Raw genomic sequence first — 27,718 nt, 5'->3', positions numbered from 1 at the left:
AATAAATTCTGATCTTACAACCCTGAGAAATTACAACCTGAAGTCCAACTCTAACCTCAAGGATTTTCAGAAAAAACTAAAGACATTCTCCCCTTCACAAAACCTCCAAGAATTTCAGAACAACTTGATTGAGGCAACAGAAACAACCTTTCCAAAAAAGAGCAAACCGAGATACCCGTGGTGGGTAATGAAGTTCTGCATGAAAGACTTAAAGCCTGGAAAAAGTGGAACTCACATAAAACTGAAAACAACTTTGATGAATTTAAGCAAGCCAGAAAGAATGCCTCGAAAACTATTCGCAATACCAAGAGACAATATGAAAAACAACAACTGGACTCAATCGAAGAGAATTTCAAGAAATGCAACACGGCAGCTTGGTACAAAACATTCAACCAGAAACTCCGAGGATACCAGTCCCCTTGCCTAAACCTTATGAGAAATAATAAGACTCTCGCCACCAACAATACTGAAAACTGTGAAATCCTGGCTGAATATTTTGAGACACTCCTAAACTGCCAAACACCCATCCAGACTCTCAGTTTTACGCAACCAGAAACATTACATTCAACACCTCCGACACGAGAGGAAATCACAAACATAATCAAAAATCTCAAAAACAGGAAAGCATGTGGAGAAGACAATTACAGCAGAAATGCTCAAGCTTGGGGGAGAAACATCAGTAGAAGCACTACACGAAGAACTTGAACAAGTATGGGAAACCAAGAAAATCCCAATTCACTGGAAAACTGCCCTAATTCACCCTTTGTTTAAAAAAGGTGACAAAAGGGATGTTAACAACTATCGTGGAATATCGCTTCTCCCAGTCCCATACAAAATTCTATCAAAAGCCCTGCTCAATCGTGTATCACCAATCATAGAGGGAAAACTTGGAGAATATCAAGCTGGCTTCAGACCAGGAAGATCCTGCGCCGAACAAATTTTTAACCTCAAAACAACAATGAACTATTTATCTACAAGGAGCAAGAAATATTTCATAACATTCATTGATTTCAAAAAAGCTTATGACTCAATCGATAGGGACACACTCATCAAAACACTTCGAGAATATGAAATAGATGAAACAACAATCACCATAATCAAAGAAACATTAACAAATACAACATCAAAAGTAAAATTCCAAGGAGAAATTTCACGGCATTTCGAGGTCAAAACCGGCGTCAGACAAGGAGATGCGCTGTCCCCGGTACTCTTCAACTGTGTTCTGGATAAAGTCATAGCAGAATGGAGAAAACTCACGCAAAAACATGGAGTTGAGAAAGTCCAAATTGGAGGGAAGTGCTACAAAGCCATTGAAACCAACTGTTTTGCCTTCGCTGACGATCTCGCCTGTTTAGCTTACACACAAAAAGACAAATAGAGTTACTTAAAGAAACTGCTGAAAAAGCAGGCTTGCAAATTTCATTTGAAAAGACAGAAATCATTACAAATATCAAAAATCCACCAAAGAAAATAACTACGAAATACGGGAAAATACAGGTATCTTAACATTTTAAATATCTTGGTGAACTAATTCAGCCTGTGGCAAAAGGTCATCCAGCCTGCAGGGCTAGAATACAAAAAACTAGAGACAGCAACTCACTACTGCAGACAAATGTATTCAAAAAAATGTATATCCGAAAACATTAAACTCAGACACTACCAGACTATCATTAGACCGCAGATACTATATGCATCAGAAACACTGGCAAATTTTACATAGGCAGAACAGATAGAAAAGCGTGAAAGAAGAATTGTGAGGACAATTCTTGGACACAGGAAAATAACAGATGATCAAGGCAAGCCTGTATACAGACTAAAAAGCAACAAAGAAGTGTATACGAAGTGCAGCAAAATTACAGACGAAATTAGAAAAAGAAGATGCTCCTTTTATGCTCACATCATGAGGATGAACCCGAATAAGCTTACAAAACAAATATTTTCGTACATCGCAAATCTAAAAAATAAAAATTTATGGTTTATCAACACAGAAAGAGATCTAAAAGAAATGGACATAGATCAGGAAACAATATTTAACAGAAACCTTTTTAGAAAAAAACTGAATTCATTCACGGGTTTCGGTTCCGGTGTGAAAATTAAGAAGACTTGTGGAACTAAATGGTCTGAAGAGAGAAAAGCCGCCTTCAGCGCAAGAATGAAAGAAGTGTGGACTGAGAGAAAGAACACTTCCCAGAAGCGCAAGAAATAACTGTTTTCACGGTCTTTAACGGCCAAATTTGTATAATAATAATAATAATAATAATAATAATAATAATGAACGTGAGGCCTTTCTTCCTCGCCGAATTGCGACTATAAAGCTCGAGGTAATGTTTCAACGTATCAGCGTGATATCTTCTGGGGGGGTAACTAATTTTCTGTACGGTATGCGCATGTTTAATCAGTAACGACAGTTATTATTTCTAGCGCCGAGTCGTAAATTTTTGACCGGTAGTCTTAGACACTTTTATGAGAGTAAAAAAAGACATACATGGATTTAACGCCACGACGATGAAATCACCGATGGAGGTGGAGAAGTTTGTACTGGGGAAGGAGGGGGGAGAGGGAGGAAATAATCGTTTGTTTTTCAAGGCAGTCTTCGCTGAAGTTGGTTTCACCAGTTTCGAGTGAACTGTGGGAGATGTAGATCTGGTTGGTCGGACCTGCATTTTAACAGCCATTCTATCGAATGCGATTCCGTGTTTACCACTGCGACACCGCGCTCTATTCTTGAACTACGGCTTTACTCAGGAGTGCATTAAAACTGCACAAGCGGATAGCTGAAAAAGCTACAAAAAATGTATCGTATTTGTGACTTTTTTTATACAGAAAACACGGCCTTGCCATGATATTGTGAACTTGCAGTCATTTGTAGAAAAATCTGCGGCATCACAAGAAAGCCTAAATGGAACACGGAAGATCGCTAACCTGAGGACACCATCAGTGCAAGGAAGGTGCGATATTCTGTGCTGTGAACTGTCAACCTAAGTCTAGCACAGCTAGCTCAGCTGACAAGAGTGACGCATACATCCCTCCCAAAGCTTTAATGTGTCGTGCCTAGTGAAATCGACACGCCGTGACTATGAGCAAATCCTACCGAGATGTTATTTATCGAAAATAGACACGTTGTCAGTGCGGAGCCCAGACAAGTAGCGCTTGCTGTATCAGATGTTTCATTGACCACCTCCTAAAAGCCTCCTGAGAAAGCTACTGAAGAGTGGGTTACCAGATAAGAAGAAATAGTCACAAAAATAATTCGCACACTACGTACCACTTTCCGTTGACAATTTTGATCATTAAATAAGATATGAAACACGTATTTCATGAACAGCGAAGCGTATTCCGAGAGGAAGACACTCATTGTCTGAAGGCAGCTAGCTGATCATGCATTCCGAAAAACGAGGTCTCATGAAAGAGATGCAGGACGTGGTTACTATTTGAGACAGTAACTTCCGCCAGCCCGAAGTATCGGCCTTGAGGCGGCTGTAAAACAGGCAGCTGTATTTTCCGGACAACTGCGAAAATATGTCTACACTTGAGCTTTCAAGCGAGTAGAATGTAGCGTCGATTCCCGTCCAGAGCCCACTGTATCTACTGTTCGGGCCGCCCACAGATAGCACGGAGGATGAGGCAGACAATTTTCCGAGTAACATCAAAGAGTCAATACGGATCAGCACTGTAAGCAGGTGTTCCTTATCAGTGAGTCTCTTACGGAGCAAGTGCGACAACACGTTGTCGGCAACTGCAGTTTTAAGACTGCAGATCTCAACAACGATTTTTGAACGCACATTGCGACTCTCGTAATTAAGACTGACAGTTCAGAAGCGTGCTGCATTAATAGTGAGCTGAGCATTTTCTGAACGAAGATTTTCGTTGATCAGCAGAACACACACTGCAGCACTGTTCTGGGAGAAATATCGTCATTTTCCTGTAACACACATTGCTGTTAAAATCAGTAACTTTACTGCGACAAACTGGTGGAGACAGCTGTTATGGGCCTATACACTGCTTCCAGCTCCTGGTGCCGTGGGAGAGCGAGAGGGATACTGAAGTCGACACACACACACACACACACACACACACACACACACACACACACACACAGACACAGAGAACACGTGGCCCTCAAATCCTCGAGTAGTGCGTACACTTACCCACTTACCTCTAATTACCTTTTAATTAGCTTCCTCTATTTATTAAAACTTGATGGCTACAACATCAACGTCCTTGCGTTTATATGGCGCATCAGCCCAAAATAATCCCCGGCAAACTGTCGGACCCAGTCACCGATGATGGAGTTTTGCAACGATAGTAGCTGATTCTGGAGGGCGATTAAAATTCAGGGTCGAAGGATATCAATGATAAGATTGACTGACGACATTCATATCCTCAGATAAAAGTGAAGAATTACATGACCAATTTAATTGAATCAACAGACTTATGAGCACAGAATAAAGATTAGTAGTAAACTGAAGAATGGAAGTAATGAGAGGGACACATGAAATTAGTAATAAACCAAACGTAAAAATTGGGGTCCGTTTGTAAAACTGGAGACGGAATTATGCTTCCTTAGAAGGAAAATAAGGGATGGCGGGCGGAGCAAGGAAAATGTAGAGGAATAGCCCAGGCAAAGAGGGCAGTCCTCGTCAGAGAAGTCTTACTGTAGTCGGAAATACGGAATTATTTTGACGAGCAAATTTCAGGGAGCGTACGTTTGCAGTAAGCACTGCACTAAAGTGAATAATGGACTATCGGAAAAATGGAGAAGAACTAAAAGAGATATGGTGTTACAGTATTAGTCTGAAAGTTAAGTGAACTCATTAAGTAAGAAAGGAGAAGGTCCTACGAAGAATAAATGACGAAAAGCATATGCGGGAACACTAGAAGCAGGGACGGAGAGTAACTTCCACGTTACTCGTGGGAGCCGTAGAGAGCAAAACCTGTGTGGAAGACATGGAATAGAATGTATCTTACAAGTGACTGAGGACCTTCGGTGTACATAACAGTTTACGGTGGAGAGATTGGCACAGGAACGGAAGACGTGGTGGGATGATGCATTATCCATTTCGATAGACAACCTTCAACTCGTTCCGGTAATGACAGAGGATTGTCAACGAAACTGTCAGAACAATCAAGTTCCGTAAGTGTGAGTATGGTCATCTAGAAGCTAAGCTAATGCAGTAAATTCTGAAAGGACCAAATGTGACTGGATAACCCTGGTGGATTGACAGCAGATTCGGAGAGCGTCTTAAAAGACATGGATAAAGATCACTATTTTGCACTCACAAACCGGCATGCTTGGTTTGATAATTATGTTAATGCCGTAGTATTTAGCTAAATCCAAATATAGTGAATAACGAAGAATTCATCCTGGAAATACTGAAATACCAGGATGCAGAAAAATGCCGGTTTTGGTGAGAAACTGGGTTACTGATCTAGACCTCAACTGATTTAGACCCCAACTGTAAACCCAAGTTCAAGAAAAACGTTCTCTCGCCCGCATTATAGAGAAAAGCCCTGTTTCTTTCCCACCTTGCCAGCATAACGGAATGCAACCCCACGTACACGGTTAGGTCACACTCATGTTATCACGGCCTACATAAAGGGCGTCAGGGTGCGGGAGTAGGAGGTGGGGGGAACATAAACGTAAATAGTGCAGTCGTTGACGTAATGCTGAAACAGAGTGTTAGCTTTATGTCCAAAAAGGCCTGATCATTGGCTTTCGGACTAGGGATGAAGCATTTCCGAAACGGCGAAGTTTGTAGACCGTTCGCGTGCCGCCTTGGTGAAAAAGTATACCAAGCGTGGCAAAATGGTGCTATTCAAAACCGGCACCGAGGCAATTGTGGTGCATCATGGGCCACAGATGGCAAGGGATGAACAATGCCGCCGGCGATGTGTGCGAGCGAATATACGTGCAAATTCTGAGCAGCTGACCACCCACATGGACCAAGGGGCTACCAACAACCGTTAAGAGACCGTTACTGCGCATGTGCCTCTGCAGCATACGCCTGCTTCATGCATCCATACTGACTGCTGGTCAACGGCGACGAAGGCTGGATATAGCACGCCAATATCGCAATTGGATATACACTGAGTGACGACAGGCTGCCTTTTCAGATGATTCACGTTTTATGCTACATTGGACAGATGGCTTTTGGCCTGTACAGTCCAGCAGCAATCGTTGGAAGTGTCCAGGACGGAAGTATTATGGTCTGGGCAATGTTTTTTATGGCATTCCCTGTGTGATTTCGTCTTTCTGGAAGGCACAATGGATCAACGAAAGTATACATCTATCCTTGGGAACCTTGTCCACCCCCATATGCAGTTTGTTTTTCCTCGGCACGATGGCATTTACTAGCAAGACAATTCAACGTGTCACGCAGCTCGCAGTTTACCTGCGCGGTTCCAAGAGCATCACGTCAGTTTACTGTACTCCCCTGGGCACCAAACCCACTGGATTTAAACCCAATTGAGAATCTGCGGGACCACCTCGATCGGGCTGCAGCCGTGGAACCTAGGGCAGTTGGGAATGGCACGGAAGTCGGCATGGTTCGACATTCCTAGCGGTACCTTCTAGGACCTCACTGAAATACTTACAGAACGTCTGCGTTGTCAAAGGCAGTTATTGGGGCCTTTTGACAGATGGTCACATGACTACACAGTGTAAGCGCTGTTTGCTTGTGGGTAAATAACGCTGCCCCCACAACTAGACTGCAGAAGCAGCCAATATGAGCAGACTAGCAAATTAACAGTAATGTTGAAGATTTGTTTGAATATCACATTACTTTTGAACGAATAGTGTCATTAGCTGTGATGTAATCTTAACATCATTCCAACACTTAAAGTTGCTCCTCTGTAAGGAGGAATAGAAGATACGAATGTGCATTGGACGGAAGCTACTTTAACCGAAGACGTAATTTTCTGCTACTTGGCCTGTATTTCATCCCCCGAAATGGTTTCTAAATTTACAACAATACTCGGCAAAACACTGTACGATGCATGGCAGAGGGTACATGGCACCAGCATTATCTATCTTCCATCCTATGCCAATCGCGTATGGAGCGAGGGAAAAATGACTGCCTGAACACCTCTGTACATGCCCTAATTTCTCTGACCTTATTCTCAAGGCCACAACATGGAATATATCACTGGTCTCACAGTCTTCTTCGAATACAGTTTCTCTAAAATTACCACGCAGGATTTCACGAGAAATGCGTCATGTTTCTTCCAAGGGATCCCAATTACGTTTTCCGAGCATTTCTGTTTCATTTTCGGATGGAGAACGCCGACCTGTTAACGATCTTAGCAAAGCGTCTCTGAATTCGTTCGTTCGTTATCATGCCTGCTTGATGAGGACACGCTTAACATGATGAGGGAGCTGATTTTCAGGCTTGCCTCACAACTAGTTTCGCATGATGACGTCTATGTCACACGATAACTTCTACTGATAACGATTTTGTAATTTATTACAAAAAACCCACAGGAATCTGCCAAAAGAATTATACCTGCTTGTAAAACAAGTGTTGAATACAATGAAACTGATTTATGGTGTTCTGTGAGTACCGGGCGTGAGTCGTGCTTCGGTAGCTCAGATGGTAGAGCACTTGCCCGCGAAAGGCAAAGGTCCCGAGTTCGAGTCTCGGTCGGGCACACAGTTAATCTGACAGGAAGTTTCATATCAGCGCACACTCCGCTGCAGAGTAAAAATCTCATTCTTATGAGGAGTACTCGAAAGCCATTATCTCTAGTCCACGGACGCTGACGCGTTAGTTCCATAGTCTCCCACAGGATGCTCCCCAAAAGACGCTGCTCTCACTCAGCTGGGCCACTTATTGCTCACGAGGTAACATCTGTGGTTTCAGTAATGCTTTTTCCTAATTTCTGCGTAGGCTGTGTTGACCAACGTTTACGTATTTAAGAAAATTCGCCGTGTGACTACGCTAGTGAACTTGTTCATTTCTAACAACAGACTTTAATTGGTTTTACTACCATCTTCAGGCTCTCTCTTCTCAAAGAAAAAGTAATTGGAAGAAGCGCTTACATATGTAATGTTTGCGTAACGCCATTCTTAATGTGGTCTATTACATAAAAATTTTTTTACAGTTAACTTTTAATGCTTAGACCGCAACTTTACAATTTTCCTATCCCAAAGTTCGGTAACTTGTTTCAGTTGCTATCTTCAAACCTCTCTGAGATCTGTAAAACATGTAAGAAATGTAGCCTAAGAAAATTATATACAATCGCGTAGAATGCAGAAACACTGTAGAAAGGCTGAACAAAAATTATGGGGAGCCAAAAGTGAAAGTTAACATTCGACAAATCCAATTAAAAGTAATACAAAATATGTTAATGCTTGTAAGGTAACATACCGTTCAAAATGTGAAAGACGGTGAATAAGCATTGGAAATGATCATTAAGTGTAGTCATGCAACAACATGCATTCGTAAAGAGGAGAAACTTTACCGTGAGCAAGCCAGTTTGTACACCGGTCCAAAGAATTTTAGACCAGAAAACTCAAAAAGCTTAACTTTACAGTCAAATGAATTTTAAAATTATAAAGGTAACAGTGGCATAAAGTTAACATCACAAGGCAGAGATCTGTGTTACGTCCTTAACTGGCAACATGCCGTTTCTAGGAAGCAATCCTACCTAATTGAAGTTAATTCAAGAAATAAAATCCAAGAAGCTTGTGCTTAAGGCCAACTAATCGTTAAGACTATAAAAATATTAGGAAAATAATGGTGAAAACTACAAAGCAGGGAAGCTGCCTTATATAGATAACTGGCGACATGCAATATGTAAATGACAGATCATACGTAAGAGTCCAATTATCCTTCAATCTGTACACATTTCGTAAAGCTGACTATATGCCACGAAGGTTCATTCTTCTGTGAATTGGGGTATGGTATTTCTCTTATTTTATGACTTGATCATGTAACTTTATTATAAAATTACTACCAAACTGTTTGGCTTGTATTTTTACAGCTACGGAAAAACTGAATTTTTGTAACCGTTGCATTTACTGTTCTCACGATAATACCTGTTACACTATTGCAAGTAGTGAGCCTTTCATCCACCTTCTACTCAATGCAACTGCACGTTTTCCTTTAATATCGCCATCCTACGAGGTAATGGTATGTTCCTCATTAGCCATAGCTTGCACTTTAATGTTTTTAACATTTGACTCTCCCGTATGATCTATCTTTTACATACTGCATGTTGCCCGCTACCTACATAAGACAGCTCCCTTACCTTGTAGCTTTCACCATCATTTCCCTATTATTTTTATGGTCTTGCAATTAGTTGGCCTTAAACACAAGCTTCTTGTATTTTAATTCTTGAATTAATTCCAACTACGTAGGATTTGCTTCCTAGGAACGGCTAGTTGTCAATTTAGGACGTAATGCAGGTCTCTGCCTTGCAATACTAACTTTATGCCATTTTATCTTTATAATTTTAAAATTAATTTGGATGTAGAGTCAAGCTGTCTGAGATTTCTGGTCCAAAATTCTTTCGACAGGTCTACAACCTCGATTACTCACGGTGACGTTTTTCACCTTGGTATTGTTTTGCTTTGGTATTTACGAATGCATGTTGCTGCAAGACTATAGCTAATGATGATTTCCAATGCTTATTCACTGCCTTTTCAAATTTTGAACTGTATGTTATCTGATAAGCATTAACATGTTTTGTATTACTTTTAAATGGGTTTGTCGAATGTTCACTTTTAGAATTGGCTCCCCATAATTTGTGCTCAACTTTTGTACAGTATTTTTGCATTCTACTTGATTGTATACTGAAGAGCCAAAGAAAAGGTACACCTGCCTAATAACGTGTAGGGCCCCCCCACTAGCACGCGGAACTGCCCCTATACTAATGTCTGAAGCAGAGCTGGAGGGAACTGGCACCACGAATCCTGCAGGGCTGCCCATGAATCCGTAAGAATGTGGGGATGGAGATCTCTTCCCTGATACGCTCAATAATGCTCATATCTGGGAGTTTGGTGGCCATCGCAATTGTTTTACAACTCAGAACAGTGTTCCTAAAGCCACTCTTACAATTCTAGTGGTGTGGGGTGTGGCATCGTCCTACTGGCATTGCTTACGTCCGTCGGAATGCACAATGGACATGAATGGATGCAGGTGATCAGACAGGACGCTTACGTACGTGTCACATGTTAGAGTATCTGGACATAATGGGGGTCCCATATCACTCCTATTGCACACGCCTCACACCCTTACAGCTTCCACCAGCCTGAATAGTCCCCTGCTGACATGCAGGGTCCATGGGTTCATGAAATTGTCTACACACCCGTACACGTCCATCCGCTCAATACAATTTGAAACGAGACGCGTCCGACCAGTCAACAACAGTCCAATATCGGTGTTGACTGGCCCAGGCGAGGGGTAACTTGCAGTCATCAACGCTGCGCGAGGGCCCTTCGGCTCCGAAAGCCCAAATCGATGATGTTTCGTTGAATGGTTCGCAAGCTGACACTTGATGGCCCAATCTTGTCCCATCGCTCGTTTGTCGACTATAACATCACGTTTGAAGTCACTTGAATCTTGATAACCTGCCATTGTAGCAGCAATAACCGACCTAACAACTGCGCCAGACACTTGTTGTCTTATACTGGCGTTACCGATCCCAACACCGTATTCTGCCTGCTTGCGTATCTCTGTATTTGAATACGCATGTCTATACCAGTATCTTTGGTGCTTCAGTGTAGATGATTTTCTTACGCTACATTTCTTACATGTGTCACAGATCTGAAGGCGGTAGCAGATAGCAACCGAAACTAGTCATCGATAGGAAAATTGCCATCAAGCGGCGTTAAAAGTTTTTTTACTTTAAAAATTTTTATTTGACGAAGCATGTTAAATTGTTTCCTAATCCGGAATCAGCAACGAAAATCTTAGTTCTTCGAAAGGCTAAAAAGGAAGAGAGTAAGCAGCAAGGCGAAGTTTTATAAGCGGATTTGTAGGCTGTTACGTGTTCACGTGTCGGTCGGTTGAGGACGTAACTAGCTATAGAACGTATCTCGTCTTCCAGACTGGTAGAAAAAATCGTGAAGGCGACGACGCTTCTCTTGTCGATGTAAAATATTCTGTGAATTGGAGAAATTAAGGGAAATTTCCTACAGTCAACCTCAAACAAGATTGAGCGACAATCAAAAAGTGAAACATAGTACAGTCTAATTAGAGCTTATTGTGATCGTGTGCCAAGATCTGCAATAGCAATCAGAAGTGTAGACTTTTATTGTATGATTAACAGGTGAACAGTCGTGCAAGCATGGGCACGGCCTAGAAATCAACCAACAATTTAACGATTTAAGGCTCTTGTTTATAATCACGTAAAAATGAGGTCGTTAAAGTCGGGGCAACATCACGGCAGTGATGACAATCGGAAGGGATGAAGTAAGACTGCTAAGACACACCGCGAAGGGTATTTGATTTCTTCCTTGATATCAAAAAGGACTTTCTCATGTAATCCACGCTCAGATGATGATAGGTCTGACCAAAATTACTCATTTTATGTAATGAAACGCTCGCTCGAAACAGTGTGGAGAAAACTGCCTGGATCCGAGAGATCAGAGCAATAGTTCCTCATTCGCGCATTTCGTTGTCGATCTGACTATTTTCGGTAATGTGCAGTATGCTATTCGACATAAGCGGCCTTACTGTAAAATATAGAAAATGACAGCTTCAGAGAAGACGGCAACATTATTACTCGTCTTAATTCTTCAGACGTCTGTACATTGCAAAGCTATGTAGTTACTGTTTCCAGGCTTATTCATTCCCTTTCTCCAGGTAACTTTTCATATGGTTGATGGCAGTCTTCAGGTTGTCCTCAGTCGAATTTCCTCCATCCTCAATCTAAAAGTAGTGCGAATGCTTACCCATGCGCATTTCCATCCATTTTTTACGCCAGCTACCCTACACCTTCTCGCTGGAAGTCAGCATAGTTTTTACTATTGATAGAAGGTTCATTGTTGTACATAGGTTGTTTATTTGACGTTACTCAGAAACAGCATTCCAGTGGGATTAGTGAGTGTGATATTTCTCAATATAGAACACAGAGATACGGCAACGCGAACTGAAGCTGTTTTTCAGTTTGCTACAGTTACGTACGATAGTTTTATAAGTTTCTGAAATTCCCCGGTCACGAAAGCGAAAGCCAATTGCTGGAATATCTTAGTCTCCTGATAAATCTGGGCGATGAGCCACTAAATCATAAAGCCACTGAAGGTCGCAACTTGCCTCTGCCCCTGGTTGGTATCTGGTGAGAGTGCGTTAAGCTGCATCCTATTCGATCTGTTTTATGACTGATCTGATGCAGTTCCGTGGGACTGTTATTCGATCATTACCATAAACGTCCTAAGGTGGCGACGCTGCCTACAACCTTAAGTTCCATACTAACAATGTGATGTGCTAAGCCAAAACAAGATCTAGTTTTAAATGTGCCACGAAAGATCGTGTTTGTAGGGCACAGAGAGGAAGAGATCATCTTCACAGATTTTTCACATTAACAGAACAAGATCGATGACAACTGGGAGCACGTTTCTGTATATTAAAGATATATTGGTCACAGCCAGATGAAATTATGCGGTAAAAGCTTCTTATCTGTCTAGTACAATGTACCGGACCAGGACATGACTACCGCTCTGCTCAACTAAATATCTCTCTCTCTCTCTCTCTCTCTCTCTCTCTCACTCACCAGCCTACAATCCCTTAGGGCCATCACGGCAAATAATATTTTAGACACTAATTTTACTAACGTTCCACAATGGCCATCGCGGCATCTGACTAGCAATTGATGATTCGATAAACTGGACACACACACACACACACACACACACACACACACACACACCACACAGACAGACAGACAGACAGAGAGAGAGAGAGAGAGAGAGAGAGAGAGAGAGAGAGAGACGCTGAGGTTTGATTGGTTACCAGTATGTTACAGACTTCCTTCACAGGTCAAATCAAGATTACCATAGGATAAGCAGATTCCAGCCTAGCTTATCCGCGATGTAAAAATGCCATGAACTGAAGTTACCAAAAGAAGTGGTCCAATGGAAAAGACACTCTTCTAATTCGAGAGGAGTGAGGTTCTAAAGCCTCGTCTGGTTTTACACTTAGGTTTTTCCTGTGTTTCCTTAAACTGTTTACGTCTACTGCCCGGATAATTTGAAGTACTTGGCCGATTATCTTCGCAAACCTCGTCCAAACAGTCCTTATGATCCGGATCTAATGGCTACTACCGCCGCTGCGTGCTTTGAACCGTATCTCGCGGTTTTTCCCCTTCCTAAGAAAGTTCTGTAGTATTTATTCCATTTATTTCACAGTTTAAAACGATTTGCGCTGCACACTACGAAAAATTTAGGTTTCGAAACCATTAAAAAAACTAGCTCATGTAGTTTCGTCTTCTGACAGCAAGCCACGTTGTTTTACCAGGCATTCCAAGCTATCCAGAAATGATTTCCGAACATAAAGCAGAACTTCCACTTGCGGAAAATGTCACATGAAACAGCAAGAACGCGATGGTAGACTCAAAGAATGTGGAAACATACTAAATTAAATAGCGAAAAAAATTTCTGACGAGTAAGTATGTAGCAGTTTTAGTCACTATCTTGGGTGAATAGTTTCAACCACCATAAATCACCTTTGTCATTCCAATCTTGACGTTGTTCCTCGTTTGGTTTTCCTTCTCACGGATCTACCGCCACAAGTTTCAAGACTTATTACCCGGAAGCAAACCAATATTTTAACAGACTAATATTTCTGGAGTGTAATGTGTGGGTCATCACAAAAGAAGTAACTTCTTGACAGCGAGGCGTCGTGTCCTACGACAAAATTGCAGTTGATATAGCGAGATCTACCATTTCTGCTTCCTTATTTGTGTATGGTGGTGGTGGTTAGTGTTTAACGTCCCGTCGACAATGAGGTCATTAGAGACGGAGCGCAAGCTCGGGTTAGGGAAGGATTGGGAAGGAAATCGGCCGTGCCATTTCAAAGGAACCATCTCGACATTCGCCTGAAACGACTTAGGGAAATCACGGAAAACCTAAATCAGGATGGCCGGAGACGGGATTGAACCGTCGTCCTCCCGAATGCGAATCCAGTGTGTGTATGGAATATTATCATAAAGAGAAATGCATCTTACTCTAAGGCGAAGTTGTGTGGTACTAAGGAAACAAACTTCCTCATTGTAATGTAATCCTGCAGAACGACGTAAATTTTCTCTGTTCGAAAGTTTGTGCACACACGTACCTTCTAGTGAAACTTCCAGGCGGATTGGAACTGTGTCTGGACCGAGACACTGAGAACCTCGGGTTTGGCGGGCAATGCTCCTACCGACTGGGTCTTCCGGGCACGATTCAACCCTCACTGAAAGCCTTCCTTCAAGCAATACCAGTCTCCTACCTTCCAAAGGCAAGGTTCTGAGTTTGTGTTTCGGTCCAGCACACAGTTGTAATGTCAGGAAGTTTTAAATTCATTGCACATTATGTTAGTTAGAAGGCGTAACGTGCATTCTGGTTAACTGCAACTTTCCGTTCACTGAAAAATTACCTTCAGTGGATGATTACTGATCAACACGGGACACATCTTCTCAGATTAAGTAGCCTCTCAACGTATTTGAAGCAACTGAATTTGGTAAGATACACGCGAATTGTTTCTGCAAAGATCGGCGGTCATTTCCTAGATGCACTGAACCACTGTTGAGAAACAGATTTTGTAGGAAAGAGTCTTTTGTACACAGTCGCTGTAAATTCCCTGAAGGAAGTCAAGTGAAGTACTTTGATGACAGCCAAGGGTGTGAAATTATCAAACTATTAAATAATGAGGAAGTGTATTTCAAAACAGAAGAACAGCCTACGCAGAAAAAATTACTTCTTTCGAGAAAGAAATTGAAATGCAGAACCTATCAACTGCAGCGGCCTAGCTACTAGGGGCAGCCCTATCTCCTGGCAGCAGAGTACGACATTGCAGTTTTAAGATTTTTCCAATACAAAATTTACGTGAGGAACAATTACTGTGCTTTTCTCTAACGAAGTCGGTATGTTTTTAAAGGACATTTATGTCGCCTTTGACTGTTATAATTACTATTTTTTTCTTTTTAACTGCGGTAAATAAGTCTTAAAATGTCAGATGGCGAGTCCAAAGGTCTGAGGTTCGATCCCTGGTCAGTCCTAGCAGTCAATGTGATGAAGTAAGATATTTACAACGCATTACGAATAGCGTGTAACAAAATTTATTTGCAGAGTATGCTGTTTTGCACTCTCCCGTCAAAGTCTTTCCTCATTAGTCTAGCAGAAAATGAAGTTGCACGAATTAGTAGGCAACTTCCTTTCATTCGTAATAAATGAATTTTCGTTGTCCCACTTCGGTAGAGCTTAGTTTCTGTTCATTCAATCACTAAGTATACTGTTGCTAGTGGAATGAAATATCAAGTTCTCTGGAATGATTTATTAAGAACGTACAAACGAGAGATTTTCTAAGCTAAAGAACTCGCAGAAGTGGTTTTTTCGTTTCATCTCATGTAACTGTTTCAGAATTTGGTGGTAGTACGAAGACAATCTTAACTTCGACATCTTGAAAGACGTCTATAAGGGGAAGTCAAATGAAAACTAGACAGATGGAAAAAGGTAAGCTGTTTATTATTTCAAAATTGTTAATACGTTTATCCCGCTGTGAGACAAGACGATCAGTGCCTTCATGGCACGAAGCTTGCTGCTGCCTAAGGAACCATGATTCGTTTGAACTAATCGATAGCCACGAATGTCTTTCTTCAGGATCAAACTATGGAAACCGCATGGGGAGACATCGAGACTTCGAAGGATGCCTAACAGCTTTCCGGCGAAACTTCTGTGTCTTAATCGAAACTTTCTTGGCAACATATGGTAGGGTATTCTCCTGCAACGAAATGATGCTGTTTCTAATACGCTGCAGACGTTTCGCTGAAAAGTCCTCACACATGCTCTATACAATTTCGATCTCTCCCGATGCGATTTCCTTATTTTTGGAGTCCTGAAGATAGTCATTCGTGGCTGTCGGTTTACTTCAAACGAAGAGGTGCACGCCTGGGTACAATCATAGTTCCGTAGGCAACCGCAAACATTTTTTGCATGAAGGCACTGGCCTTCTTGTCTCATAGTGAGACGAATGTATTAACATTTATGACGACCACCTTTGATATAATTTTTTGGCTGCCCTTTGTACTTTCATTATCGCTTGTTCTTTTCATGTATCAGGAAATTAAGGTTGCGCCATCGACTTCGACTGAACTTTTTTTCCCTTTACAGAAATTACCATGCAAATATAGCTAGTGATGGCTCAAATGGCTCTGAGCACTATGGGACTTAACCTCTGAGGTCATCAGTCCCCTAGAACTTAGAACTACGTAAACCTAACTAACCTAAGGACATCACACACATCCATGCCCGAGGCAGGATTCGAACCTCGGACCATAGCGGTCGCGCGGTTTCAGACTGTGGCGCCTAGGACCGCTCGGCCACCACGGCCGGCAGCTAGTGATGATTAAACTTTGTGGCACTTGGCAGGGCCGCAGTGCCGGATAAGTTTTACATTCTGACGATAATTTATGGTTTCGTAGTTTTAAATTATACGTTGGTTTTATGCCTACGATAACCAGGTCTTTAGCGCTCGTACAAAAAAGCAAAATCTTCGCAAACAATTCGAAGTCATAGCCGACGTATGTGTGTATTCTACGTGTCGGAACTGCGAAACTTCGTCTACGTTTGCGCAAAATCAGTATTGGTTTTTGCTTTCCGATTTCCTTTGCAGATGAAAGGGGCAAGTTCATATATAAACTCTGACGAGGCCAGTGGACTGCGCCTCCTAAGTGCTGCAGACGGACCACTGAAGTGCCTGCAAGCATGAAAGTGAAGTTGGTAGCACCTGCAGAGCCACCGTCGACCAACCAGTCGAGTTTGTACAGAGAAATTTGCCGTTGGCTGTACTGCAACAGGGGAGAAACCTGAACGTTGCGCGCTGTGACCTGCGGGCACCAGCTTAAATGTCAGCCGCACGGAAGGAAGTAAGGAAGGAAGGAAGGGGCTGGGGCGGTGGCAGGGGGTTGATATGGACAAGGGGGGAGGGGGGAGGAGACCGTGGGGCAGCTGCGGATGTCTGCAGGTACCGACGACTTGCCTCAATAGAGGGCACACCGGATCTTAGAATAAGAGATGGCCCGACGGGTCGCACTGCGACGCACCAGCGTAAGGAACCTAGGCACGGACGGAATTAACAATGAAAGTGCAGCTTGGCACATGCTTCCCCTACAATGGCAAGTATAACGGCTGACGCACGCACCTCCTTGGGTTGCAATGACCTGTGTGGCTGCGGCCCAGCTCGTGCCGCTTGTCTGAATAATCGTTAAGAGACAGAAGACTTTCCATTATTTCAGATCAATGGGCGCAAGATCTATCAACTGACAGCTGCTAATTCATACAAGTAACGCTGATGCTGTAAAATCGGCCCGGAAGCAGGGCGAGTGGAAGAAAATCAGCACAGAGTAGGTATAAATGTTATGAATAAGATTGTTTTCCATTGTTAGAAGTGGATAAGCGCGCGCGGTCGTGTAGGGCTTATAAAAATCGGAAAATGCTTGTCGATGTTCCCACGTCCTTCTGTAGCTGATAAGTACCAAAACGCTTATCAGAGTAAAGGAATGTCAAACCACCTTCGGTGCGCCATTTCCGCTAACTTATCAGCGCTCAGTGATATGTGACTTAATCCCAGTTCGTCTCTAGCGCCACCAAATCGTCATACTGACTTACACAGTACAGACATTCATCCTGTTGTCGGAGGGTAGCGAGAAAGCGAGAAATAGAGACATTTACTGAGACAGATTCGTCTTCCTTCTAAAGCAGTGGTTCCCAACATTTCTGTTACCACTTTAACATGAGCGCCTAATTAAACTTTAGAATGGAAAAGAATGATCTTTGAATATTTATTTTTGAAATGAAAGACAAATGATTTCGTTTTCGTTAGTGTTTTACTACTACACGAATTAATAATCTGTCAATGAGACATCTGGTACTGCTTTTTTTCTAACAACTTTTCTAATACAATGACACGCGTCTCAGTGCGTTTCGTATGGTACATACAGCTCCCTCTCAGAAACGAAAGGTAACTACCCACACTGGGTGTGGACACTGGGTACTCAACATGCCTCCTCTCTACAACACTTCTCCCGAGCGACACTTGCAGTACCCAAACCTTCAACACTACTGAAAATCAACCCAGTTAAAATGTGTCTACTTAACTTACCGTTTGTAAATCACTTGACTGCTGGGCTTCTGAGATAGCACAAATTTGAAGACTTCAGGCTGGCAATGCTTCGAGTCTGACCCCTGCCGCTAATTATAACTACGTTTAAGCCCTACAGCAGTGAAGTAGGAATCACATAGTTACTGTTGTATTGTGTTTTCAATTTGTTCGTTTATTTTTTCGAAGTGAATAATGAAGCATTTTCTAGTCTATCGCGTTAAGTACCTAGAACTCGCAGAAGGTACTTTGGGATATTTAAGCAAATGTGATATACAGAGCGTTTCAAAAATGCTTTTACAAAATTTGACGTCAGGTTCCTCACATCTGAAGAAGAAAAGAGTTCATTTAAACGTACGTCCGAAAATCTCTCTTCTTCGAGATATTAATCAAAGTTGACGTTCGATAGCTTTCCAGGTACAACGCAAGAACTTCACTTACAGTCAGTTCCACAACAAAGTGTATGCCGTTATCTGTACGAAATAAAAGACACTATTACAAACAAATGTTTACATGAAAATACATGTTATTACTAACTCCATAATTATATAATGGCTAATACAAACACAGCCATTATCTATTATAGTTTGGCACCTTTTTGGTATGCTTTTCACGAGATTTTCTGCATACTCTCAGTAATGATCTCCATATCGTCCTGATTTTATAGGACTGCTGCTTCAAAGTATATACTGTTTTTCCTTTAAGTCTCATCTTAATATACGACCAAACATCTTCGGTCGGATTTGCATCCAGAGACATTGCAGGCCAGTCCATCGAAAACACACCATTGTCTTATTTCCACGCTGTACAAAGACGGCTGCAATGTTTCGGACCATTATTCTCTTTAAGCATCCAGTTCGTCTCATTAGAACTAAATAGCTTTTTAACAGACCTCAGATGGCATTTCTGGTAAATACTGTCCATTTTTCAGCGTTTAAACTGGCTGTAAATAAGTGCAAACAGTCAAAACCGCGCTTAGAAAAACATCCTCAAACACCGCGTTTAGAGAAACATCCCCAAGCATGCACTTTCACCGAGTGTTTGACGACCCGTTGAAGCAACCTCTCACGCTTCGTATGCCAGGCTTTTGAAGAGGTGACCAATCATTTTAAAATGCAGCCGACAAAACAAAACATTCAACTCTCAACTGTTTATCTACACTCTGCGCAAAAGCGCGTCGATTACATATTATAGAACACTACCAGAGATGTCGCTGCGGACGTTACATTTAAAACTATGCCTACACTTTTTGTGGAACTGACTGTTTCTATGCACCCGTCTGATTCATTGAATCCTAGTTGGTTGCGTGTTGACAGGAGAAGACTTCTTTTACAGTCGTCAATCCTCTGTCTTCAACATGGTCACTGTGTACATGTGCTAGAAGTAGTGAGTTAACTCAAGGTACTCCATTCGAAAACGGCAAGTTATTTATTTTGTGAACCGACAGGCGTGATTGTATGTACGGCCGCGCGAATCGTAATGGACAACAAGGCGGCACAGCCGTATCAGACGGCGTTTCCAGAGCAAAGAGGGCCTAGTCTAGTCATCCAACCTAAGGTGCTACGCATCGCGCGCAGCCAAGACAGGAACCGTAATACCACGGACTATTGACCCTTCAGTTTCCTTTAAAGAAGAGGCAACGTTTGAAAGACAGAATAATAAATTTCCACAACCAACACATGAGCCGATTGCAATTCTCATTCTATAGCACAGGCTGAACATCAACATCAGTTTAATGTGTGCGCTGGATCGTTGGGGACTGTCTGGTAGGGCTACATGTTCTCCCAGCACATCTTACACATTCTGTCTGCAATGACATTATTTGTAACACACTATAAGACGTATTAGAAGATGTGCCACCGTAAATGAGATGAAACATGTGGGTTATGCATGACTGAGCTCCAGGAAATTTAAGTTTCAGAGCTCGAGGTGTATTGGCTGGTACCTACCACGTCAGGTGGGTAGGCAGAGGAGGACCAGCTCTATTGTCTGCAGGTTCCCCCACTCCCACCTCAATCCTCTGGATAGTTACCTCCAGGGCACCTTACACAGCAGAACACACGGACGCAGGAACTCAACATGTCATGGAAGCCTGCGAAAGCAGTCTAAACCGTCAGAGTATTTGAAAGGGTGCGACTGTCTATGATACGAGTACTTGCATATGTAAAAGCAAGAGGAGGACATTTCTAGCATTTTGAAGTGTGTCGAGCTCCAATCACGTAAATTGTCAACTTTCATTAAAAAGTCGAAAACGAAGGATTTTCGGTCATATATTTATATCAACATTTCTTATTTAGGTGCACGGGATCTGTCTCCTCAGTTTGTAAAACTTGTACGTGTCTCAGTTTTGTTAGTCATCATAGATACATGGTAGGAAGTGTAAGTATAGTACGTGGACTGAGTGTGGAAGATTTTCATTGATTCCATTCGTTTGACAAGGTGTAACCTTCACCACATTGTGTCCCGTGCTACTGCTAGCATTTGGAAAAAGTTATTGGAAACTTACGTAATCAGTAATACATTCATAGGAAAGAGTGATAATAGTAATGATATTTCAAAAATAATTTAGCTTAGTGTCAAACACATTTGAATCCTTTTGTTTCTCCCCTCGGTAAGTTTCATTTTACCCCTCAGGAGTATTTACGCCCAGGTTATAGCAGAGTAGTGTTCTGAAACATTTAACTGCTAAAACTGAGCAGTGCATAAGAAAATAGGGCATTAACATTTTCGCCGTCTTCAGAGACAAATTTCTATAGAGGAGATACTTAAAATATTGACTCTCACTTCAGGGGAAAAAGAAAGTTACTTTTTTTATTTGTTTCGTTTGCATTTAAGGTTCACAATGAGACTTTGCCGTGCTACGCGTCTTGAGGAGCCAAGCCAGAGTAACGCAACCTATTACTGAAAGTGGAGTACCGTATGGTAACTCATTTTCAGCATTAGCGGAAATGTCGCAACTGTGTCGGTCCAATCTAAATGACTTCTGTAGTAGTTGGGATTGGCCTGACAGCCGCAATATTTCCACTGTCGCCGAAAACGAGTTTCTGCAAGTTAATCGTTCACGGCTTTGTGGTAAGGTGCCAAGCTATGGATCAAAAGGTCTGGTTCAGAGCTTGGTCAGTCGCAGGATTATCATCTTTTTCTTCACCTCCGGCCATGTTTCACCATGGTTCAGAATCCACGTTCAACAGTACGCCACCTAATAACTGGATTAGTAAGTCAGTTCAACTGTCGGAGGATGACAGTAGCACATCACCTTTAACAGGGCCATACTAATAAAGCGCTGTCGTGTTCAATCCAAACTTCAGGTTGAGGGCAGCTTTACCTTGCTTTACTCCACTTAATGGACTTTGTCGTTTCGTTTTGGCTCCTGTAACTGCGTGCTACGTTACTTAGGAGATGGGATTTAGATGTTTAACTGGGCTGCAGATGTGTACCTACAAATAAACAGAAAACTTTATGCTACCCCGCTGAAAGGCTGTCAAACGGAATGACCTTCTGAACTGAACTATCAGAACTCTTTGCTGAAAGCAGGTCATACTAGCAACTATAGGAGAGTTGCACAAAGCAAATCAGTGTAAAATCATATTTGATAATGTCGACGTTTTAACTACTGGTTGCTATCATTGTCATCCTGCTTGGTGCTGCGCAATACTGCGGATATGTAACGCTTTAGAACCGGGGGAAAACACATACGACGAATAATGGTCTAGTATCCATTCAGATTAGTGTTGATACAATATTTGTGCTCGTTATAAAGCCAACTGCATGTCATATTGACAAGTGACACGCAGTTTTAATTATCTGGTATAGTTAAGTAGAATCTCCTTACTGTTGCTACAAAAGCTGCTTCTTCGACGGCCGTGTCGGAATATAGTAAGGCACTGTGCAGTGCAGCGCATTTTGGAATCGCACGAAATAATATGGATCCATCTGCAAGCTGAGCGCGCAAGTTTCTTAACTTTACGAATTTGTTTTCAGTACTTTAAACAAACCAGATAAGAGCTCATTCTACTCAGATTTTGCAAGACGGCGAACCGCGACCCCTGCAAGGAGGTGGTCTTGAATGAGTGTGTGCAAAAAGTAACGTCTCTAGAAGAAATGTTGGCTACATTGCTTACACTGACATGACAAGAGACATCGGATACCTCTTATATCGTGTCGGTCCTTCTTTTGCCATACGTAGGGCAGCAATTCGACGTGGCAAGGACTCAGCAAGACGTTGGAAGTTCCCTCCAAAATATATTGAGCCCTGCTGCCTCTGTAGCTGTCCATAATTGATAAAGGATGTTATGAACGAACTGACCTTTCTACGAGGGCGGTTCAGAAAGTAACCTCCGATTGGTCACAGTGCGGGTTGTGGGGGGAGTAGCGACGCCATCTGTGCGTTCACGCACTCAACAGGTCAGTCGGCATCAAGCCGTGGTCGAGTGAACGTCGTACCTGCGCTAGTTTAGTTTTTGTGGCAGTTTGAAATGTGTGCTGCAATAGAAAACCCCGCCAAATGTGAAGTGCGTGCTGTCATAATGTTTTTTTTACAGCCAAAGGATATTCTGCAGCAGCTATTCATCGTGAGCTTTGTGCCGTGTACGGACCAAGAGTTATGAGTGAAGGAGTTGTCCGTGAATGGGTACGTTTATTTAAAAGTGGACGAGAAAACGTTCATGATGAAGAGAGGAGTGGTAGACCATCATTGGTGACTGACGAACTCGTTCAGACAGTTGATGCAAAAGTTCGTGAAAATCGACGTTTCTCAATGTCGGAGTTGTCTCCTGGTTTTCCACAGATTTCTAAGACTCTCTTGTACGAGATAGTGACAGCAAGATTGGGTTACCGTAAGTTCTGTGCACGATGGGTGCCCAAAATTCTTACCGACCACCACAAAACTCAAAGAATGGCCTCTGCATTAGACTTTCTGTCACGTTATGAGGACGAAGGAGAACCATTGTTAAACAGAATCGTGACCGGTGACGAAACCTGGATAAGTACGTGAACCCTGAGACAAAAGAACAATCAAAGATGTGGGCACATTCAAATTCGCCTACCAAACCAAGAAAAGCCTCGCAAGATTTTTCTGCCAGAAAACTGATGGCAACGGTGTTTTGGGATGCCAAAGGGGTGTTGTTGGTTGAATTCATGGAACGTGGTACGACCATTAATCAAGACGTGTACAGTGAAACAATAAAAAAGTTACGACGGGCTATACAGAACAAACGCCGTGGGATGCTGACTTCCGGTATCGTTTTTTTGCACGATAACGCCCGTCCTCACTCTGCTCGCAGAACAACGGCCCTTCTTGAGTCCTTCAAGTGGGACGTTATCAACCATCCACCTTACAGCCCAGACCTGGCGCCAAGTGATTATCACCTCTTCATGCATTTGAAGAAATGGCTCGGGTCACAGCGGTTTGATGACGACGAAGAGCTCAAAGATGCGGTCACAGGCTGGCTCCAGGCACAAGCGGGTGATTTTTATGCAGAAGGAATTTCAAAGCTTGTGAAGAGATACGATAAGTGCCTCAATCGCTATGGAGACTATGTAGAAAAATAGTGCAAAGATGTAGTTGTAAGATGTATATATTAAAATATTTTTATTTAACTTGGTGTATTTTTTTAAATCAACCGGAGGTTACTTTCTGAACGGCCCTCGTATTACGTCCCATAAATATTCGTGGGATTCATGTCTGGTGATCTCGGTGGCCAAGTCATTAGCTGGAATTGTCTAGAATGTTCTTCAAACGAATCGCCAACTGTGGCCCGGTGACATGGTGCATTGTCTTCCATTAGAGTTCCATCTTTGTTTGGGAACATGAAGCCAATGAATTGCTGCAAATGGTCTCCAAGTAGTTGAATACCCAAGGGACCAGTCCATCCCATGTAAACAAAGCCCACAGCCACCACCAGCTTGCACGGAGCCTTGTTGACAACTTGGGTCGATGCTTTTCGTGAGGTGTGACCCACACTGTTAACCCTACTAGCAGCTCCCATCAACTGAAATCTAGACTCTCCTGACATGGCCAAGGTTTTCCAGTCGTCTATGGTCCAACCGATGTGGTCACGAGCCCAGGAGAGGCGCTGCTGGCGATGTCGTGCTGTTAACAAAAGAATTTGCATCGGTCGTCTGCTGCCATAGCCCATTAACGCCATATTTCGCCGTACTGTCCCAACCTACACGATCATCGTACATCCCACACGGACTTACGTTATTTCGTATAGTGCTGATTGTGTTTTAGAACTGACAACTCTAAGCAAACGCTGCTGCTGTCGGTCCTTAAGGGCGTCGGCCACTGCGTTGCCCATGGTGAGAAGTAATGCCTAAATGTTGTATTCTCGGCACACTCTTGACACTATAGATCACTGAATATTGAATTTCTTAAAGATTTCTGAAATGGAATGTCCCATGCGTCTGGCCCAACTACCATTCCGCGTTTGAAGTCTTAATTCCCGTTAGGATACTTACGTTTTAGACCACTACATAGCAGTATATACAGCCTCTTAACTGATGCTACCGTAGACGGCTGGCCTCTTGTTCAAGTTTATCAGACCTCTACTATATTGGAGACGACAAAATTAAAAACCTCAGAATGCCTATTTACTGTGGAAAAAAGAATTAATCGCCACCCCCGACTAGCGTTTCGAGTGTATATTTCAGAAAATTTTCTACGTATCACATGAAAAATAGACTAATCAGCAATATCTGGTTCATTGGTCTTTTACAAGCTGCGATGACTGTAGTTCTCTCCAGCGCTTTACTGTTTAGTTCATACTCTCCTTCACAGGTGCGAAACGAAGTACATTTATTTCAACAACAGATCCCCATAGCCTTTTAACACTATGAAGTTTCCTCATCTCTGGTAAATGGGATGTCATCGCAAAAATCTCGACTGCCAACAGGAGGTATCCGCGCTGTTTTAGTGCTTCAAGGCAAAAGGGTCCCCAAGTCTTTTTTTAAAGTTATTTGCCACAGGACCCACACGGATTTATGTGCAAGAATGTTATGGATGTTCAAGGTACTCCCGTTTACATTGTGAATAGCTAACACAGAATACAATCATGGCATGTAAGTTTTAGAAGTTATTTTATGCTACACTACTTGTAACTCCCACCTCCGCTAGCACAAGAAAGGTTACAGGGGTATTACAGCGCAGCAAAGAGAAACTGTTACGAAGTGGCGTAACAAGCTGTCATGCCTAACACTCCATTTTAATAAACAGGGTTGCGTTATGCAGCTGCCAGGATAAAAGGATATCTAATGTCGAAAGCTTCACTTCTAAACGCGAACCTTGGATTTTATAATTTACTTCCAGTCTCTGTGCATTAAGGGGAGTTGGAACGCTCTATCACGACAATGTTAAGTTCATTAACTTCGCTTCCCTGTATTTCAGGAATCACTGCAGCCATTGACACGAAACTTCTACAGGACATTAAACTGTAAGTTCTGAGTCTACTGAACTGCGGTAATTGCATTTCAACCACTGCTTTCGGAAATACAATTTTTTAATTAGACGGTTAAAATTTTGTGTACTTTTTTGTACGTTGTCCTAAATAATTTTAATTATACATAACATTATGTTCTTTTAGTTCATTAGACTCAGGATATGTATGTTATTACTCTTTGAAAATTTTAATGCTGTAAGTGGTTTCTCAGATTTAGGGAAAAATGCAGCAGAAAATGTAAATTTTCAGGAGGCTTCTAAAGCTCAAAAGACTTAATATATGCTTAATTTTTTATTTTTAGTTACTCGGAAGCGCCCTGCACCACACTGTGTATCATCCTTTATCTTTTTCGAAGTTTTATATTCTTTTCTTCTTTCTGAACTCCTTAGCGGCCAACTGTGCTGCATACTCTGCTTTATCAATGCAAACCTGTCCATCCGTTCCAGTTCTCTGATGCAGTTTGCTCCAGGATTAATTCCCATATGCTGTAGCACTTTCACCCTACCAATGCTGCCATCATTAAAAGCAGTAACAGCATCACTGACCCCTCACTTTAATGTCTTCATTTCAACAATAACTTTTTTGGTAAGCGAGTCCATTTAACTTTCACACACATCCATGCCCGAGGCAGGATTCGAACCTGCGACCGTAGCGCTCACACGGTTCCAGACTAAAGCGCCTGGAACCGCACGGTCACACCGGTCGGCCATTTTCAACAAATCCTCAGTATTATTTCTAATATTTCTAATTCCCATAATACTGCTGCAGTTCATCAATCATTTTGTCTGCCAGCCTCTCTCTTATGGTTTTACCATCAAAGTTTCTTGCCTCTCAAACTCTGTTTCAACTTCTTCAATCTGGTGCCCATCCTCTTCTGGACATGACCAATACAAACACGTAATTTAACTTTTATAACACAGCAATCCACAGCCTTCTATATAAAAAATTACCGATTTTATTTGATGCTGAAGTAATGCACGTAAAAATTTTAACGTTTTCAACCTGTGTAGATTATATTTAAAAAATAAAATACTTCCCATGTGAGTTTATAAGTGATATACAAAAACCATTTTCTTCGGAAAACTGAATTTTATAATGAAACAAAAATCCGAAAATGTGAAAAAATTTTCCATTCTAACTGCCCTTAAAGCAAACCTGATCTTATGCAATGGTGTGAAATTTGAAAAGATGTCACCTTTAAAATGCAGAAACAAGCCTACCAACTTTCGTTTATCTCGCACAACTCCTCCTCGGTATTTGGATTTTTCCCTCATCAGTACACTTACTTATTCTTACAAAATGAGGGTGTACACGCGGACAAGAAAAAGTCCCGGCTAAAAACGTATGTTTCCCCCCACGAAAATACATTTTTCCAAGGAGAAAATGCACTTTTCCATGATAGGCGACAGTGTACTTTCCCTCAGAGTTGTAAAAGTGTCAGTCCTTTGAATGTTAAGGGTTTTGTACACCAGCGTAGACATTCTCGGCATTTTAGAAAAGGAAACTCGGCAAGGAGGGGGGAAAAACCAATATTTTTGGGAAGATCTCTGATGTGCAGCAGCACGTGCAATGAATTTTTCATATTACGATACGCTGCATATTTTCGTATTACGACAAAATAATTCGAATTCCACCGAACATAGCACGTTCCTTTCCAAAGTGCTGAAATATAGATTACAATGCAGCTTTGTAACAATCATAGCTCACGTCACGTAGTCTCGCCGGCCAATGACTGCAGATATTCAGAGTGTAGGACACGTGATATAGTCAGCCAGTAGCAACATCACTTAAGTAGCGTAATCACACAGACAGGAGAAGTTAATGGTTTAAATTAATGTACATAGCGTAGCCACAAGAAAGGCTAAGCTTTCACATATAATGCTGGTCTTTAAGATTAATAAGCCACAAGGAAAGATAAGCTTTTATATATAATATTTATATTTTTAGCGTGTGTTGTACTTTAAGATACAGCACACAGATGTTTAACAA

General features: G+C 42.0%; 1 protein-coding gene across 2 annotated transcripts in view; it reads right to left on the bottom strand.

The window, feature by feature from the left end:
- The window catches only part of LOC126480922 (M-phase inducer phosphatase-like), a 366,382-nt gene that overhangs the window by 281,949 nt on the left and 56,715 nt on the right, over positions 1–27,718 (bottom strand). The gene's annotated exons all lie outside the window — the stretch shown is intronic.

This window comes from Schistocerca serialis, chromosome 5 (assembly GCF_023864345.2).
Source record: "Schistocerca serialis cubense isolate TAMUIC-IGC-003099 chromosome 5, iqSchSeri2.2, whole genome shotgun sequence".
NCBI classification, from domain to species: Eukaryota; Metazoa; Arthropoda; class Insecta; order Orthoptera; family Acrididae; genus Schistocerca; species Schistocerca serialis.
This window is presented reverse-complemented; position numbering and strand designations above follow the sequence as displayed.